This window comes from Cornus florida, unplaced genomic scaffold, assembly GCF_030987335.1.
Source record: "Cornus florida cultivar Cherokee Brave unplaced genomic scaffold, ASM3098733v1 CherokeeBrave_3.0.0_Hap2_Chr05, whole genome shotgun sequence".
In the NCBI taxonomy this organism is placed as follows: domain Eukaryota; kingdom Viridiplantae; phylum Streptophyta; class Magnoliopsida; order Cornales; family Cornaceae; genus Cornus; species Cornus florida.
Genome location: NW_026775575.1, coordinates 77,628,169 through 77,648,674, shown reverse-complemented (window position 1 = coordinate 77,648,674; position 20,506 = coordinate 77,628,169).

The window sequence follows — 20,506 nt, the reverse complement described above, 5'->3', positions numbered from 1 at the left end:
TACGGGGACCAACATTTTGTGAGAGTTGAGATATGGTCCAAGATGTCCGGCCGGACCATCCTGGCCAATCCCAAAACTCTGACAACAATGCTATAGGTACCGCTATGCTTAAGGTCTTAAATCCTCAATACAACAAAACCAACAACTCTAATGTCTCAAAACACTCCTATTAACAACATCAATCTAAAATCCAAAGCCTACTAGATAAATCAATCCCACCATGAATCAAAACGAACCTCAATACAAGACATTTCATCGAAAGTCCCACATATCTCCCTGAAACAGATCAACTACAAAATTACACCGAAATGAAACATCAGATCCACATCCTTATCATGGATAACTAAGTCCTCGAAAAATAAGTCCACCATGTGGCATACACATCAAAATTCTTACAACCATGGTCATAAAAATAGAGTCCATTAAAACCGTGCTTAGCAATACCAGGCTAAATCAAAATTCCTCAATTTCATTCCATACCCAATCACTGGAATTACAATTCCTCAAAATGATGCCTAGCTATAACTAGGACGAGAAAACTTCACAAACAAGCCAAATCCAACTGCGATCCTTCAAAACCTCTCCTAAGGGTCAACCACATCCAGGTCTCCAAAATTGAAACAAGTCTCCAAAAGACATTCTCAAAAGAGCATCGAGCTCACCTCACAAATCAAAAAAAATCCTCAATAATATGGCCACAAGTCCTCGTAAAATGATCTCACACAAATCAACTCACCCTGAGCACCATAACTCCGTCAACAAACACGATAAAAACTCCCCAAGGGAAGACACGAACGAAAGAAAACCATCAGTCCTAAGAAGGACAACACCACGACTCCACCTCTAAAATAAAAGACAACAAGGTCAAAGACTTCACCCCCTACTTGGAAGTAAGTTGACCAAAATCCACCAAACCCTCACCAAGACAACCACGGTGATCCGTACGGACCAACCGACCCCAAAATTGTGCACGAGGCGACGAAGATAAGAGACAACCAAGAAAAAGAGGAGGAACCCTATCCCCCCACGAGTGTTAACACAATGAACACGAAAATGGTACGTTCTTCCCACCTTAGGGAAGGGGACAGCTCAAAACAAAACAAATGTGAAAACTCCTCCATAAAGAATCTCACAATGGAACCATTACAAAACCTACATACGCACTAAGTGCGACCGGAGGAAACAAAAGGGAAAACTACACATGAAAGTCATGCATATGACAAGGAATGCAACTACCAAGTAAGCAAATCTACTCATATAGATAAAATCAAAGGTATATGCAGCATGTCTCCATGTAACGCAAAAGCATATTATTAAAGCATAGTAACAACATGGCATCTCTAAGCATGTAAATAAGGTATGCTAATGTCATACAACAAGAAAACAAATGTGGATAGACCTCCACCTACTCATGCATCGCAATAACATAAATCATACTACTAACATGGTAGTAAACGAAACTGTAGAAGATAAGATGATGCAACAATGAACCCTATGGACATCGTGTCTTAGAGTGTCTAGGTAAAAGGAAAACAAGTCTTAGCTATAATCTGACTCCAAACAAACGTGAGACCTTACCACAACGGTAAAACTCTAACAATCTAACTTCGAATCTAAAGGTGACACTACAAGTGACACTAACAGTGCAGTGCTCTCACTACCCAAAACATCAACCAATCGACTTGATCCCAAAAGCGTCATCATGCAAGAACTCCTCAAGGAAAATGATAACTACAACCATACCAATAACAACAAAATCAATCACCATGACTGATCCCCAAAACAACCATCATCATAACTGATCAAAGGACCACGCCTATCAAAACAAAACCAACACTGATTCCATCCAAACTGCGCTTGTAGCTAACCAGCACGGTAGCATGACAGTGCCATGCACCCGCCCACAAACGTACCCACCCATGAAAATTGCAATCTCAGAGGAATCTTCCTAAACAACAAAGGATCCTAAGAGGTCCACAACTTCATCATGGCCCAAAACCAACAAATCCAGCACTACGACTACGCTTAATGGCTCACCCCACAAAAGCCTAAACAAAAGGTGACCATCCACCTATCCAAAGCCAACGCTCAGTCAACAACGACCTAAACTACCATGAAACCAAACTGACAATTGCTAACAACATCTAAGAAGAGTGCCTAAACAAAACCAAAATATACCAAATATTGCACTAAGTGCAAACTCACCAAATAACCTAACCTCGAGGCAAACATCCGTGACTAATCCCAAGTCCTATCAAATATGCAAAACAATATGTATATACAAATCTAACCTAGTATACACCATATGTCATGCTTCTTATACTAGAATAAAATCATGCTTTAACCAAATGATATACTACATATACCACTTAGGCACATAAACATGTTATCAAACCAAAACACGTAATCATAAAGCATATAACAAATAGAGCATGGAAACATAAGCATGATATGCACCCAAAACCCATCATCCAAGGTATTCAAACCTAGGAGCTTTGATACCAATTGTAACGGCCCAAGTTTTGTAAACCCGGTGCGTCAGTGATGACCAAAAGATGACCAGATAACGGATCTGAAATGTGGAAGCGAAAGGTGAAACAACGGTCTCTAGAGATAGAATGTGTCTCTAAGACACCAATGTGACCCTCAATGAGGTCATGGAACCCAAAGGAAAATAAATGCGGAAGTGTCGTTTCAAAAACGGACAAAAAGGAACCTAGAGGCAAAATGGTCATTTTGCCAAAAAAATGGATTGAAGTGCTATCAAGCACACCACTGGGAAGACAATGAAAAACTAATCATGATGGACTCAAGAATTTCATTATTCGGACTCCAGACGAAGGAGAAACGACAAAACAAAGAAAAACGAGCAATAAAGTTAAAAGGGTAAATTGGTAATTATCCAGAAATATTTGGCTGTAACTGAGTACACCGTTGGATAGAAAATGAAAAATTAATCAATTTCAAAAAAAAAATCAGTTGATTTGGAGTCCGGACGAGGGAGAAAGGTCAAAAACAAAATCGACGTCGCGGCGGCCTGACGAAGGCCGTGACAGCTACAGTGCCGTCAACCCACTACTGCTGCAACTGAGAGTAAAAACGGGCATCTAAACGGACTTTTTTGAAAAAACTTAAAGAATAAACCCCCCCTAAAATCAAGTTTCCTACCCTTAAAAGGACGGAAATAAAAAAAAAATGCATTCTAAAATGCCCAGAATGCCCCCAAGAAAAATCAGGTCAAGAGGAAAAAAATAATCCAAGCTACTGCCCAAGTTTTGGAAATAGGGCTTCGGGAGGTTTTTAAATTGCCTAAATTGAAAATGTAATCTTAAAATACACCCACAAGACCTCTGGAAGTTTCGGATAGGTCGTGACGATTTTCAAAAAAAAGTTGATGAATAGATCCAACTACATTTGTACTAAAAATTTGCAAAACCTGGCAGTAAGGATTTTTCGGAAAAATATTAATTTTGAGGGCCAAGCTGATGTTTTCTGGAAAAACACAAAGAAGAAATCCCCCTCAAAATTGAGTTTTCTACATGACTCATGTGGAAAAATGAAAAAAAAAGCATTGTGAAATACCCAAAATGTCCCTAAAACAGAATAGGGTAAAACTCCCTAAAAATGCTACTTAGAGTTTTTGTTTCATCAAGGAAGGTATTGTTTGCCAAAGTGAGTATGCAAGTGCATACAATATGATAAAATAGATGCACCAACATGGCCTAGAGCCTCTTTACATTCCATTAACAAGTTTTAGCATACAAAGCCTCCATTTCTCACAAATAAGCTACAATGGCAATACTTGAGTTTTAAAGAGAACATGCTTGTAGTCTTTCATGTTAATGGCTCTTGGCCTTATCTCATACATGTCAAATACATTGTAAAGAGTGTACTTACGTACACATTACATTAATGGAATCAAATATACACATTTTGACACATAAAGCTATAAAGGCATTTCAAGCCAATCTTCACAAAATTGAAATCTTTAAGTCTACAAGTCATCCAAGCATAATGGGAGTCTCAACTTTAATTCTTGTACCTAAAATATGCTCTAGTATCGTAGGGGTGAGTAACATAAAGCTACTCGTAGGAAATGACCATGCATCGACTTAGCATTTTACAATTATATCACCTTATGGTGAAACATGTTAAAGGGGCTCATGCCACCTAACGTCTATATCAAGTGAGACTCGGGGAGCATCCTAAGCTACCCATGCAAGTTAAAGCGAACAACGGCATCCAAGTATACATGCTCAAGTATACTAAACCATATTGAAACATGATACACGACATACAAACATACATTTCCAAGTATACTAACCATGTTAAGACAAGTCACACAATGTCTAAGCATATTACCCAAGTATACATTTTATATGAAAATATCATAAATCAAGTATATGAACATAAGCATATTAAGCTCAACAAAATGCACATAAGACAAGTATACATATCACAGGTATACTAAATGAAAGTCAAACTCACGGAGCAAGTATACAAGTTCAAGTATACTAAATAGTATTCAATTGTCCCAAACAAGCATCAATTCTCAAGCTACAAGTAATCTATGATTAACAACTTGAAATTAAATGCAAAAACAATAAATAATGGAAAGACTAGGACATGCGGTCGCTAGACCAAGCAAGTATTTTCGGGCAATTACGACCCACAAGGTACTACCTAGTGCACACTTGTGACTTAGAAGACACTTGTCTTCGTACTAGAGCCAAATCCTAGCCATCACATAATATATGTCCTCACAAGCTTTCCAAAACCAATAAGTTCAAAACTGATACAAAATCAAATGCAAGTTACCACATTGCATGCACAAGTAAAGTTGATTCCACACAAACCATGTCCTAGAATTCAAGTCTAAATAGCATATGACATGTCAAGTCCTCAATATGCAATTTATACACAAAGTAAGAATATTTTACAACAATTGAGTCACATTACCATCCTAAGCCACAAGTACTAAATAAGCTTCAATTTAGTAACTAGTTTCCAAGGTAAACAATTGTAATATTCTAGATAAGTTATATACCTACACAAGATACATTTAAACAAGATTTACTAATCAATGATATTCTATATCATGTTAAGTCCAAATACCATTTTAAGAGGCCACAAGTACTAAATATACTTCAAATTAGTAGCATGCTCACAAGGTAATTAGAATACTACATTTTAAGAGATTTTCAACCTAATCATGGAAAGTCTCTAGATTTCAAATCTATCCCAAACAATCTCAAATTAATCTATGTTAAACAACATAGCATGCTCAGTACATATATCAAATCAAAAGAGTAAAATAAGCAAGACATCATCATGTAGATTTTAATTAATTCAATTTTAATTAAATCTCTATATTTCAAAAGTTGTTCAAATGATCCTAAATTAATATATAACAAGTGCCAAATCATGGTCATACCATATCTCTAGTCTAAAATGGAATACAAGTAAAATACAATTTCCTAGAATTTAAATCAAATTAAATCCATTAAATCTCTAGATTTGAAAACTCATCTAAAGCATCCCAAGTCAATATATATCAAAGATTAACTCATGGCCATGCCATTTAACAAGTTTAAAATGAGTTACATGCAAGCTATGATAAATCATAATTTCTCAAATTAGCAAAAGACATGTATACAACTCATATATGTATCAATAACATGTAAGAAACAACATATAACCCTAAAACATCCCCTACGTCACAAGAGGAGTGTTCCTCTTGAATCCAAGGTGAATCAACACAAAATGGCAAACCCTTCAAGGGTTATGAAGAGGAAGATGAGAGGAAACTTTTGTCTCCCAAGGTTAATGATCTAAGTTGAGTGGAAGACCCACAAAAATCAAGGTCAAGGCTTAAGGCTTTAAGCTCCATCCATGGAGGCTAGGGTTTTTGGTGAGAAAGGAAATGAAAACAATGAATGAAGTGTGAGTGGAGGAAATAGAAATTCTCCACTCACCATGTGATCTTACACCATGGTCAACACACACATCTATGGTCAATTGCATAAAAACCCTCCTTTAAAACCATAATCTCAAAGTGCCCCAAAGATATTTGCAAGACTAAATTGTGGCCCTACATTTGTTACCAATCCATGGCTCCTTCCTAGGCTTTATCCCACACCTACACTTGTCAACCATCCAAGCTAACAAGTGCACCAATCCTAGGCCAACAAGTGGGTGAATCCTCACTCTCCAAATGTCATTATTCAATGCATCAAAGTGTTTCCACACAAATGTCAACAAGTGGACCAATGAGAGTATGACACTTGTCACACTTTTCAAAAATTGCAAAAAGGTCCTTTTTGAAAATATCTTCCAAGTTTAATTGTAAAATGGTCCCCAAGACGAAAAATAATCACTTTATTTAATTACACTAAAACCCCACAAGTTAAGGATAATTACACTAAAGTGTGCATTAATGTCCCTTTATGAAAGAAGTAAGCAATTAACGTGTTTTTCTAGAAAAGTAAAAATACCACTATCATGGAAATCAAATATCATGAATGCATGCAAAACCGGAATCAAATCCGAACACAAAAAGTGAGGTTGTGCCAGGAAAAAGGATAAACGAGAAAAAGACAAAATGTGAATAGTGTTCGGAAAAATAAAATATAGAAATGACACAATTCCCAAAGGAGGTTGTCAATCCAAGGAAAAGAGTCTCGGAAATCATTCTAGAGCACTCGAGACGACATCAAGTGATGAAAAACCGAACACAAAAAGGAGAAGAAAATGAAAAAAAAATATCCGTAAAAATCTGAGAAAAAGAAAAGGAAGAAAAATGACCGGGCTATTACAGTTGCAGCTATGAAAAGCTGCTGCAATGTGTGAAAATGGTGCTTGGGACAATCCTAAGGTTCTACATGCTTTTTACGTGATCCGAACATGTTTCAAAACATTTCCTAGGTCCGTTCAAACATCTAAAACAAGCCAAAACAATGAGGAGCTCAAAAGACACTCTTATGCATGAATTTTCATACAAATTCATGCAATTGCCTAAAAATAGGTCAAAAGTTGAACCTCAAGGGTTTTGTGAAATGTGGAGATGCACGCATGCGTAAAAAGATATTTAAGACGCGTCCCATTGGTCTGCGACCTCAAAATGTCAAGAATACAAAATATGACCTTTCAACGGCCAAAAATGCCTAAAAACGCTATAAATGAAACCAAAATGTAAGACTCAGAATGAAATGGTGTTTGGCCTTTGGCCACAAATGGTACATGGTCATAAAAACCCTATGAAAGAAAAAGAATGGAAGTTCCACACCCAATGCAAAAGTTATGAAGAAATGACTTGTGAATTTTCAATATTTTCATAGTGAACCATGAAAAAGAAAGTGCATAAAATATAATATACATGTCATTGGCCTATGGCCTCATTTCATACATGTTGAATACAATGAAAATAGTGTACTTATGTACACATTACATAAATGTAATCAAAGAATACACGTTTGATACGTAAGGCTACAAAAATGGTATTTCATGCTAACACTTCTATGAAATGGAGACTTGAAGCTATAAGTCATCCAAGGAACGACAAGTATCACAAACCAAGTCTTCGTACCTGAAACAGTCCCCCAGTAACTTCGGGGTGAGTAAACAAGTTTACTTGTAGAGAATGAGCATGCATCGACTCGATTTCTTTCAGATTTTCAAACTTACATGATACAGTTCAAAAGGGTCATGCCACCTAATATCTACATCAAGATGAGATTCAGGGAGCATCCTAAGCTACCATAGAGTAAAAGCAACAAGAATCATGATATATCTACATATATGAAGCAAGTCAAGATTGGGATAATCCAAAGAACACGACAAGAAGGATGCTTGAGTACAGATCAACATGAATTGCATTTTTAATACAATTAAATAAGGTTTGGAATAGTCCATACAACACGACAAGAGAATACTAGAATTCAAGGATAACATAATCTATGCAATTTACATGATTGGAACATACCAATTAACACGATAGGAAGTATACTCTTGAGATCACTTTAGGGCTACTATCCCATGGGTACCTTTCCCCTAGCGTGCACTATAGTATAGGAGGACAATCCCCCGTACTAGAACTAAGATCTAGCCATGTCAATTCTTGATTGATATCCCAAGTCCCAAAATCAACAAGTTGTGCAACCAAGATTGTATCAAAATACAAGAAATGCATTTACCACGTTTCATACATAACCAAGATTTTGGAACACATAAGTCATGCCCTAAGTTCTCAACTATGATGGCCTGTGAAATGTCAAGAATTCGTAGTATGCATCAATATAAATTAGAGCCAAGATATATATAGCACATGCAATCCATTGAAATAAATATACCATAAGTATAAGATACATGATTTAATTACCTACTAAACAACACATGAGTAGTTAAGTCATTCCAAGACAAATGTGCAAGTTCATTAAGTACATTAATGAAACCCAGATACAAGGAGCCACGATGCTTGATAAAAAGATAAAAGTACATGAAATACAAATCCAATTCATGAGTTTAACATGAGTTCAATATTAAAGCATGATTAACGCGATGGAAGCATATAAGGTAAATCGTCAAGATTACAAGGCAAGTCAAGGGTCACGTCAAAGGCAAGTTCAATGTCAAGTTATAAGTTCATTTCATACAAGACACGACCATATGAATTTAATTCCATACAAAGGAAATAATTAAATATAAGGTTCAAAACTTATCCAGTTATTCTCAAATTGAAATACGTGAGGGAACTTGTCGAGGAAAGCATGATTACCAAATTAAAAACTTAATCAAGACCAATGAGCCATTGAATGGATTTTAATTAATTCTTTTAATTAAAATCTCTAGATTTTGGTATTCATCTAAATGATCTCAATTTAATATATGTTATACAACATGTCAAAACTTGATTTAAAAACATGATACAAGTGAATTCTATGGAATGTGCAGCCATGAGTATTAAACTTTAATACTAGAAAAATAATAATAAATGAAAAGTTTCAAAACTTAATCGATTATTCTAGATTTAATATATGTCAAACTATATGACATACATATCAAGAATATCAAGTCGAAATTCAATTGGAGTGAATATTACGCATAAAATAAATTAATTAATCAATTAATTAAATATTATCTAGATTTTAAAACACCTCTGATTACTCTCAAACTCACCTATGTTGAAGAGCATGCTAGTGATTAATATAATATGCTAACACACATTGATTTCAAGTGAGTTAAGGCCACATGATTTAATATTTTATTCAAAATAAATATTAATGATCTAGATTTAATATATGTCAATTGACATATCAAGGGGCAATATTCTATCATGCCATATGTTTAAACAAATCTATGAGCAACCGGGAAAATCAAATCTCATACTAGAAAATAAATAATTAAAAGTTCTAAATTTAATATCCTAGCATGTAAACAAGTTGTATATGCATCACAAACATGAAATATAACAAGAAAGTAAATTATAACCCCCTACCTCAATTTGAGATGAAAATCTCTAAAGCCCACCGAAATAAAAGTGCTCCGAATCCGACGATACCGAAGGGTTTTGTCAGGGATAACACGATGAACAAGAATCGGAAAGAAGCTCCATGAAAATCACAACTTTACTTCAAACCTGAACTCAAGAAATGGTCAGAAATGGATTCTAATAATGGGGAAAGGTGCGCGGCGTCAAGACAAGCACAAAGCACGGAGGCACTATGACTTTTTAACAAAGGGAAGGAGGTTTACTTGAGAGAAAAAGGGTGGCAGCCCCCTTGGGCAGCCATGGATACTTCTGGTCATGCTTGAAGAGAGGAGGAGATAACTTTTAAATTTTATAACCTCCTATTTATAGAAAATCTCAAAAAGTGCCCTGAAAGGGCCCTGCCGGGTCTGAAAAAGTGGAATTTGAGCAAATGCTTTCAAACGGCAAAACTCCGTGAACAAAAAAGATTCAAAATGGGAAAATAGGAACAATGGAAGAAATGGCGTTGAAAATCGAGTCCTGAGCAGAGAGATATGCCCCAAACAAGTTGGGGAGCAACCGGGTCCAGAAACTCTGAAACTGGAGAAAAACGATCAGAACGGAATTCTAAGAGTACACAACTCGACGAAATGTTAAAATAAATCTCGTACGAGGATCCAGGCTCTAAATGAGGTATTTTGCAATAACTTTCGTTAATTGCACAATGGCCCCTATAAAAAGGGTTAACTGCGAAACTGCCCCAGAATAAAAATATCTTCCAAAAGATATTTTCTTAGATGCCCCTAAAATAAAATATCTTCAAAAGATATTTATGAAAAACACCCCCAAAAAAGAAAAAGATACGTATTTCAAGTAAAGATACGTATTTCAAGAAAAACCATTGAAGATGAAGACACGTGAAGTCAAAAACCAACTTCGAGCATGAAAAGTAAGGTTGTGCCAAAAACTGACAAATGTGGAAAAGACAGAATAGGGAAAAGGACGAAATAGGGAAAAGGACAAAAAGTGAATAGTGTCCGAAAAGTGAAAATGTGGAAATGACTCGGTCCTCAAGGGAAGTTGTCAATCCAAACAAAAGAGTCTCGGAAACCAATTCCAAGCACTCGAGATAACATTAAGCAACGAGAAACAGAGCTCAGAAAGGAAAATTAAATGAAAAAATTTTATCCATAAAATTTTAGAAAAAGGAACAGGAGTCAAATAACCGGGTCATTACAAATACCATTTTGTTTTAGGTTTCGCATTTTAGTTTCATATATTGCATTTTTGGCTAAAATAGGAAAATCCAAGCCTTTAAGGGTTCATTTCCAAATCAGGTGGTGCAAAGTATGCACGAGCACCTCCACTATGACTCATTTAATATGCATGAAGTGTGGCAAAGGGCCAAATGGTCTTTTGATTCCATTTAGGTTCAGTTGTTGCATGGTTTGTCCTTAAGGGGCATTTTTCATGCTAAATTTATAATATGCTCATAGATAGTCAGAGCATATTTCTCTTGAAACATGAATATATTTGAGATTATATTCATCAAGAAAGTTTAGCTATGGGATTTTTGGATGGGCTTTTTCCCTTTCTACTCCACAAATTTAAAGGATTATCAGAGAAATTTTGTTTCAAAATAGAGTATAACCAGTGAGATTCATTTAAGACAAAGAGTTCATTATTTTCTCTTTTTGGGGGAGAAAACTTTTCATTACAAACAGAAGCTAAATTTTCTTGGATCAAAATTTCAACAACTGTTTTGTCTTTTAACGTCAAAGAAATTGTTTTTTCATTTAACTGTAAAGGAAGATAACTGTAAATAAAGTTACATCCTAGAATGAAATCACCATGTATATATGGAAAACAGAGTAATTTTGGTATAATAAACTTTTTGTCATTTAACCAAATAGCAATATCTTTTGCTTTAAATTGAATGACATTCATTGGAGCTTCAGCATCAATACCTTGAACACCAATGGGATGTTTCATTTGTCGCCATTTTTCGGATGGGATGGCGTTGTAACGATAACAACTGGTTATTGCTCCAGTGTCTATAAGCACACAAAAACTATATGGTTTATAGCCTTTGAAGTTAAAGATACCATTGACATAGGTATACTTTCACTTTTTTCCCTGAGAAGGAGCGATATGGATTTCATCATTTCCGGGTCTAAAATGAAAAAATCGTACAGACTTCATGGATTGATTAGAGCCAAGAAGGAAAGGTGCATCAGTGGTCACTTTGCCTTTTTCTGCCCATATAAACTTTCGGCGTGGAGGTAGTAGGTCGGAGGTTTGAACATTAGATGCTTGTGGGGGAAGTAATTTGTCCCATCCAGATGGTTGCGAGATATGCGTGCTGAGGCTGATTTTTACAACTGTGGTTTCTCTTTATTGGTTATATAAAGATTTTAACCGGAGGCTTGAATAGTGGTAACAGTAGGTTTAACTACTCTTAGTTTAGGTTCTGAATTAATGTCTTCGAATAACTAATTTCTGGGGATTTCCAGATCAGTCCATTTTAATAACTTTGGCTCTATTACTGAGTCAAAAGGACGTGGTTCGAAAAAAGTGACTAGTTTTGAGTCAATTGTAGGAATGGTGGCAGTTTCAGGTTCACGAGTAAGTTCGTAAAGACCTTTCCACTGCATCCCAAGACTTGGAGAATCAAAGTCCATTTTGAGATTTGAAAGTTGAAGTTTAACTTGGAGAACTTTCCCAATGTTTGGATTAGAAAAAGAAACAAAATAATTAGGTTTGATTTTGATCCAAATTATATTGTTAACAAGATTGGATTGAATGCCACCAATGAAGGCATCAATAGGATTATGGAATCGATTATCCGTAACGAGGGCTAGAAAGGGTTGATCAGTTCCTTTGCGGAACAGAGAAGTAATTTTAATCTGAACCATTCCGATATGAATATAGTGTGCAAGAGGATTCTGTTGTCGCCATCAAGCAACCTTGTCGTTGTTGAGGATATTGAATCTATGTTTGACACTAGAGGTGTAATCGATAGTGTTATCACCGCTGAATTGTTCGAGAATCCTTTTTGAAAAGATTGAGAACTTGGAAGTTTTGTAGACTTCCTCTTTCTTCAACTTCTGGAGTTTAGCGAACTGAATGAGTTGTTCATTCGTAAACTGGATTTCTTCACCAATAACACTACTTAATTTAATGTTAGAGGATTCTTCATCTTGATAAGGAGTAAACTGCATCATACAGACTTCTTCATCGTTGTCACTTGATTCTGAGAATTGACTAGAAATTTCATAAAGAATATCGTCAGGATCGGAGAGGCCACTACCATAAACGACACAGAGATCGTCTGCGTTAAGGTGTTTGATCATTTTGGATGCACTTTTACCTTTAGTAGGACAATTAGGTGCAATATGACCAGGTTCATTGCAAATGTAACATTTGCAGTCTTTTTTGATCTCAAGAGTCTTGTTCCCCCTTCGTTTGCTTCATTAAGAAGTGGATGACTATGAAGATGGTTTAACATACTTCTTTGATTTTTGGATGGGCTTTTTCCCTTTTTTCCATTTACGCCATTGGAAGTGCTTCTTCTTCCTGTACGAACATTGTAGGGGTAGAGCTGCTTGGTGCGCAACCAACCTTTCAGGTTTCTTGAAGAATTTTATCGCAACAACGCTGTTCGGCGGGTGTGTTGCTGATTTGATTCTTTACCTATTTTTTGGCCTTGGTTTCTAAACATTTTTCGTTGATCAGACGATAAATGAAATTGGTACGAAAACCAAGATTATCAGTTCGTTTAATTCGGACTAGAAAATCTGGGAAACCTTTGATGGCTAACTCATCCCAGGGACTTGGAAGTTTATAAAAGAATTAGGGTAACCAATGTTCCATAGCATTTGGAGGAAGACGCCTAAAATATTTGCTAAATATCTTGACGTATTCGGGAAAATGGCAAATGTCACATAATTCAATTTTAGAAAGAGCAAAATTAGCATCGTCGGAGAGAAGTACTTCACCAGTATGGCCGACTAGTTCTTCTTTAAGGATTTTAAAAAAGCCGCGTAGAATATCTGGTATCTCATGAAAGTTGTTTAGGAGATCGCCCTTTTGGGTCTTACCTTGCGTCGTTTGATCCCAATGGTGGAGCCAATCAAGAGCATCACCTTGCAGGGTTACTGCAATGTAATCTAAAAATCGATCTTTTCCCCAAGAGGCTTTCTGATTATTTACCAGAATGGCTAAGGATTGTGCCCATTCATCTATAGCTTTAAGATGGTCTTTATAGGGGATATTAGTAAGATCAAGATAAGTACCATTTTGTGAAATCGGATACTTATTGAGGTCATCCTTTCGGGTAAAGGTGGGAAAGGTCATATAATCATACTTATAGGATGTAGCAAAGGCAGCAGGTTTTGTGTCTGCGGTTTTAGAAGACTCAACTGGTATACCGGAGGCTGGAATAGCAGTTTCTTCCTGCTGGATGCATTTATTCTGTTATAGGAAAATCACCGTAAAATGATTCATCTAAAATGGTGTCAAAATTCTTTTTTTTCTACGAGAGGAATATATTTCAGGCTGTGGATCAGCTTGTATTTCTTCATCAACAAATTCTGAGCCTTCAGAATTATTAAATTATTCAGAATCAGATTGATCAGAGAAAACATGTATTTGTTCTTCTGATTCAGTGTCACTATCGGAAATATTGAAATTATATCCAAAGTGTGTAAGGAGAGCTTCATTTTATATAGAAGTTTCTCGTATCTGATTGATGATATATGTGCTTTCATCAATAGATAGTTGAGGATTTATGTATAGCTCTCATAGGCAAGTAAGAAAATCTACGATGCTGTCATATTCCTCTTTATTGTAGCTTGATGAGGGTTGCCTATTAAGTACTTTAATATCCTCATTACCATAGAAAAGGGGTTTTACCTTATATATGGTTTGAGTAGAAGTAGACCGGTTATCTACCTTTTGTGGAGAAGTAGATTGTTTTTCTACTTTATCCGATGGATCATCAGGAGGGTAAAGATCAGATAACTTTTCTTTTTTCAGTTTTGCTAAGTCAATAGTCAATTGGTGAATCTGATCTTTTAGATCCTGACTATCAGATAGCAAGATAATCTGTGTTAGAGTATCAAGCTTATCGTTTAAGGAAATTACTCCTTGTTGCAAATCATTAAATGAGGTTTCCATTTGAGAATTTGTAGATTCTAGGTTAAGCTGAAATGAATGTTTCCAGTCATTAACCATGTCGATTAAAAAGTTCATTCCGGCGCCAATTTGGTTAAAATTGAGCGGATCTGAAGTTAAATAGTGTGGTATATGACTATATTTATTAGGGTCTTTGCTTACAATATTACAGATACATCCTACAGAGGTAGATTATGCCATAAAAAATAGTTAAGGGTTCTTAAGACCTTTTGATTCCTGTTATGGTGCCTAAAACCGGGTGTTCCTGTGTCGAAGCTTTTTTAACAGTCATACAGACAAACAAGCTAATACAGGAAAATATGGGCTTTAAACAGTAGTCAAACGTATGAGATTTATAACAGTAAATAAAGCACAATTGAACCCTGTAATAGTACTGCAATATAGAAAGGAAAACACAATTGAACTCTGATACCAGTTACAGACAAGTACGGATAATATAAATTGAGAATGTTTTACAAAAGAAAGAGAGTACAATAAAGGAAAATATGTAAACTTCAGATGCTGAAACCTTCTATAAGCTTCGGTTTAAATAGAAAGAAAAAAGAAGGAATAGTGCAGTAGATAAAGAGAAATCTTGCTTTATACTGTTCATAAAAGTGTTGTCGGCTACTTTCACTGTTGATGAATAGTTTGTCGGCTACTTTCACTGTTGATGTACTATAGATGTGACAGCTCTTTTTGTCGTGTGCTGGATGAACTGCAGTCTATCAGAAAGAAGAGTGACAGAATATCCTTCCATTGTATTGATGGGATTATAGAGTTCATTTTCATCAAGTGGAGGAGTGCTGACTGGTGATTGAGCGTCTGCTATGTCCCAATCAAGATTGATTTCATCGGCACCGATCTGGACTATTTCTGGAACGTCAATTGTATTAGCCACTGTTTCTTTTAGAAACTCTTTGGCTGTCAAAATGTGGTTCTCTGAATACTCAGGATAATACATAGTCAGAGAGGTGACAAAAAGTCTCCTTCTATCACAACAATATCCGATTTAATCATTATTAAAAGTTCCGTTTAGGAGTTTGCGGGCTTTATCTTGCAGATGTATAAGACTGTGCATTTCAAGGTAATAAGGATCAATGCTGTTGGCGATTTCTTCTGAATTTAGAATTTGATTATGTTCAAGGTATGCTTCTTCAGTAGTTTTGAGGAACCAGATATGGAAGGGTTGAAAAAAATGAATTTTTTCTCGCCATCTAATAGTACTAGAAAACCAGAAAGTTTGATTACGATTGTATTTCCAGTGGGAAGTAACTTTGTAGATCATTGCTTTGATCATTGCAGGGAATGCAATCCAGGAATGGCAGTCATGAGAAGAGAAAGTAATTTTGTTAATTACTCCCTAATCGACAGGTTCCATTGACCAGGAAATCCGGGAACAATGAAAAGAGTCATTTTTAGGATTGTTTTCCCATTATAAATCATGTCGAAAGTATTAATTTCTTCATGATTTGAGAAATAAATTTTTTTTATTGTAACAGAATGATCCACTATTTTGGAGAGGATTATTCGAAAAAGTTTAGGAGGAAAAGTGTTCATTGCTTTTTCAAGGAGACATATACGATTGATCTTAGCAAACGTATTTTGTGGAAAGTCGAGTTCTCCGGCTAACTGGGCAAGTTTAAGAAAACAATTTATTTGTGATAAAGAAAAATCTTTTTCTCAGTTAATAGCGAGACATTTTTGGATGCAAAGCTATTTAAGCTCATCAGTCATAGCTGTTTGTTCAGCTACAAGAAAAGTAAGAGTATTCAGGTGTTGCATAAATTTCTTATTGGCACTAATTTTGTGAGATTTTCAAATATTATTAATTTCATTATAAAAATTGTTTGGAAGACCAGGATTATAGAAGTCGGTTACCTCTATTTGCTCCTGGAGTTGTGAAAACATTTTTTGGGAGACTTTACCTACGTTATAAAAGACTGTTTAGGCTTCTATAAGTGTATCATAAGCCTTGAAACATGAGCCAGAAAATGATCGCAACTATTTGTGACAGTCGTTCCATTCTAAGTAGATTCCTGGTTGGTGACCAGCAAAAACCACAAACCATATTCCTGGCTGGTAACCAGCAAAAACCACAAACCATTTGTTAGGCTGTGATAACGTTGGTTTATCAATTGCCTTTTTAGCAATTGTGATCCAACCGTCTTTATCGGGAGGAGGATTTTTGCCTTGATCACTCATCTGTGTTCAGAGAAATATCTGGGTTAGATAACCCCATTGCAATTTCTGCTTAAGAAATTTGCAAGAAAATTGTTATTGCCTTTAATATGTTCAATAGAAAATGAATACTGGGTAATAACATTATACCACTTTAAGCGGCGTATGTCTAAATAATTCTTTTTGTTTATTAGAAAGTCTTTAACTGCTTGATTATCAGTACGAATAATAAAATCTTCTGGAGCAAGATAAATATGAAATCTTTTTATTGCCAATTTAATTGCCAGAAGTTCTTTCTCATAAATAATATAATTTTGTTCATTAGGTTTAAATTTTCTAGAATTATAGCCAAAAATCAATTCTTCTTTTTGAAGATTTTTTAGAATAGGAGTTTTGCGTGCTCGTATCTGATGATTTGTGAAAATAGCTTCATCCCACTTGTCTTGTGGAATGGCTTTTAATACACAACCCCAACAAAAATCGAAGGCGTCAGTTTCAAGAATAAGTTTATCTCCGTTTTGGGGAAAATAAACTTCAGGGATATGGACCAAATCTTATTTGATTTGTTGGACAATAGTGGTGTCGTTAGTAGTCGAGTTAAAAGCTTTATCTTTCTGTAGCTTATTTATTAAAGGGAGCTCTTTTTGAGACAAGTCTTTAATAAAGTTGCGACCATAGTTCAAGATTCCTAAAAAGCTCTGTAGCTGCTCTTTATCTTGAATAACATTAGGAAAGTCATGAATTTTAATAATAATATGATCCTGTAGTTTTATACATTTGTGGGATAAAACTAGGCCAAAGAAATCATTGGATTCCTGTTCTACATCTATCTTTGTTAGAGATAGAATGATTCCATGGTTTTTCAATTTTTCTGAAAGACATTGGAGATGTTTTTTGTGTTCATCTCTTGTTTTAGAGAAGACCAGAATATCTTCTATGTATACAACTACAAAATCTTTAAGGTCATTAAAGATCTTGTCCATCCATCTTTGATAGATCTGAGATACAGTATTGAGACCGAATGACATTACAGTCCACTGATAATGACCTCGTGGTGTGCTGAAAGCAGTTAATGGCCTAGATTTTTTGCGTAATTTTATTTGCCAAAACCCTGCTTTGCAATCAAACTTGCTAAAGATTTTTGCTCCGCGAGTTTGATTAATGAGAACATCCTTTCGAGGAATAAAATATCCGTCGAAAATTAAATGTTCATTAAGCCATTTATAGTTGATTACCATGCGGGCTTTACCTCGTTTGACCTCACTATGGTTTCTTACCATAAAAATAGGACTGCTATGAGGGCTTTTGGTTCTTTCGGTGAGCTTCTTTTCGAGACGATCTTGAAGTTGATCATCAAATTCGTCTATATCCTATCGGAGATATATCATTGGTTTTACACGAATGATAATGTGAGCGTCTTTGAGTTTTAATCTGCAAAAATGAGGACTTCTACTCCACAGATTTAAAGGATTATCAGAGAAATTTTGTCTCAAAATAGAGTATAACCAGTGAGATTCATTTAAGACAAAGAGTTCATTATTTTCTCTTTTTGGGGTAGAAAATTTTTCATTACAAACAGAAACTAAATTTTCTTGGATCAAAATTTTAATAACTGTTTTGTCTTTTAACGTCAAAGAAATTGTTTTTTCATTTAACTGTAAAGGAAGATAACTGTAAATAAAGTTACATCCTAAAATGAAATCACCATGCATATATGGAAAGCAGAGTAATTTTACTATAATAAACTTTTTGTCATTTAACCAAATAGCAATATCTTTTACTTTAAATTGAATGACATTCATTGGAGCTTCAGCATCAATACCTTGAACACCAATGGGATGTTTCATTTGTCGACATTTTTCGGATGGGATAGCATTTTAACGACAACAACTGGTTGTTAAATTGAATGACATTCATTGGAGCTTCAGCATCAATACCTTGAACACCAATGGGATGTTTCATTTGTCGACATTTTTCGGATGGGATGGCGTTTTAACGACAACAACTGGTTGTTGCTCCAGTGTCTATAAGCACACAAAGACTATATGGTTTATAGCCTTTGAAGTTAAGGATACCATTGACATAGGTATACTTTTGCTTTCTTCCCTGAGAAGGAGCGATAAAGATTTCATCATTTCCGTGTCTAAAATGAAAAAATCATGCAGACTTCGTGGATTGATTAGAGCCAGGAAGGAAAGGTGCATCAATGGTCGCTTTGCCTTTTTCTGCCCATGTAAACCTTCGGCATGGAAGTAGTAGGTCAGAGGTTTGAACATTAGATGCTCGTGGGGTAAGTAATTTGTCCCATCCAGATGGGCTACGAGATATGCGTGCTGAGGCTGATTTTTGCAGCTGAGGTTTCTCTTTATTGGTTATATAAAGATTTGAACCGAAGGCTTGAGTAGTGGTAGCAGTAGGTTCAACTACTCTTAGTTTAGATTCTGAATTGATGTCTTCAAATAACCAATTTTTGGGGATTTCCAGATCAGTCCATTTGAACAACTTTGGCTCTATTACTGAGTCAGAAGGACGTGGTTCAAACAAAGTGACTAGTTTTGAGTCAATTGTAGGAATGGTGGTAGTTTCAGGTTCACGAGTAAGTTCATAAAGAACTTCTAATGTATCCCAAGACTTGAAAGTTGAAAGTTGAAGTTTAACTTGGAGAACTTTCTCAATGTTTGGATCAAAAAGAGAAACAAAATAATTAGGTTTGATTTTGAGCTAAATTATATTGTTAACAAGATTGGATTGAATGCCACCAATGAACCTGGTCATTGAGAAAGTTCATAAAGATTCTCACAAATCATCAGTTACAACAAAGATAAAGTATAACCAAAATTTAATATAATATTCTTCAAGAAAACTATAGAAGATGATATAGCAAACCTATATCTGTAATCCTTTACAGAGATCATAATTATCAGATGCCTATCGATATGGTTGATGATCTTTATAATTCCCATCCAAGAAACCTCTGGTTCAAATCTTTATATAACCAATAAAGAGAAACCACAACTGCAAAAATTAGCCTCAGCATGCATATCTCGCAGCCCATCTAGATGCGACAAATTATTTCCCCACGAACATCTAATGTTCAAACCTCCGACCTACTACCTGCACGCCAATTGTTTACATGGGCAGAAAAAGACAAAGCTACCACTGATGCACCTTTCCTTCCTGGCCCTAATCAATCTATGAAGTCTGGACGATTTTTTCATTTTAGACACGGAAATGATGAAATCCTTATCGCTCCTTCTCAAGGAAAAAAGCGAAAGTATACCTATGTCAATGGTATCCTTAACTTCAAAGGCTATAAACCATATAGTCTTTGTGTGCTTATAGACATTGGAGCAATAACTAGTTGTTATCGTTACAACGCCATCCCATCCGAAAAATGGTGACAAATGAAACATCCCATTGGTGTTCAAGGTATTGATGTTGAAGCTCCAATGAATGTCATTCAATTTAAAGTAAAAGATATTGCTATTTGGTTAAATGACAAAAAGTTTATTATACCAAAATTACTCTGCTTTCCATATATGCATGGTGATTTCATTCTAGGATGTAACTTTATTTACAGTTATCTTCCTTTACAGTTAAACGAAAAAACAATTTCTTTGACATTAAAAGACAAAACAGTTGTTGAAATTTTGATCCAAGAAAATTTAGCTTCTGTTTGTAATG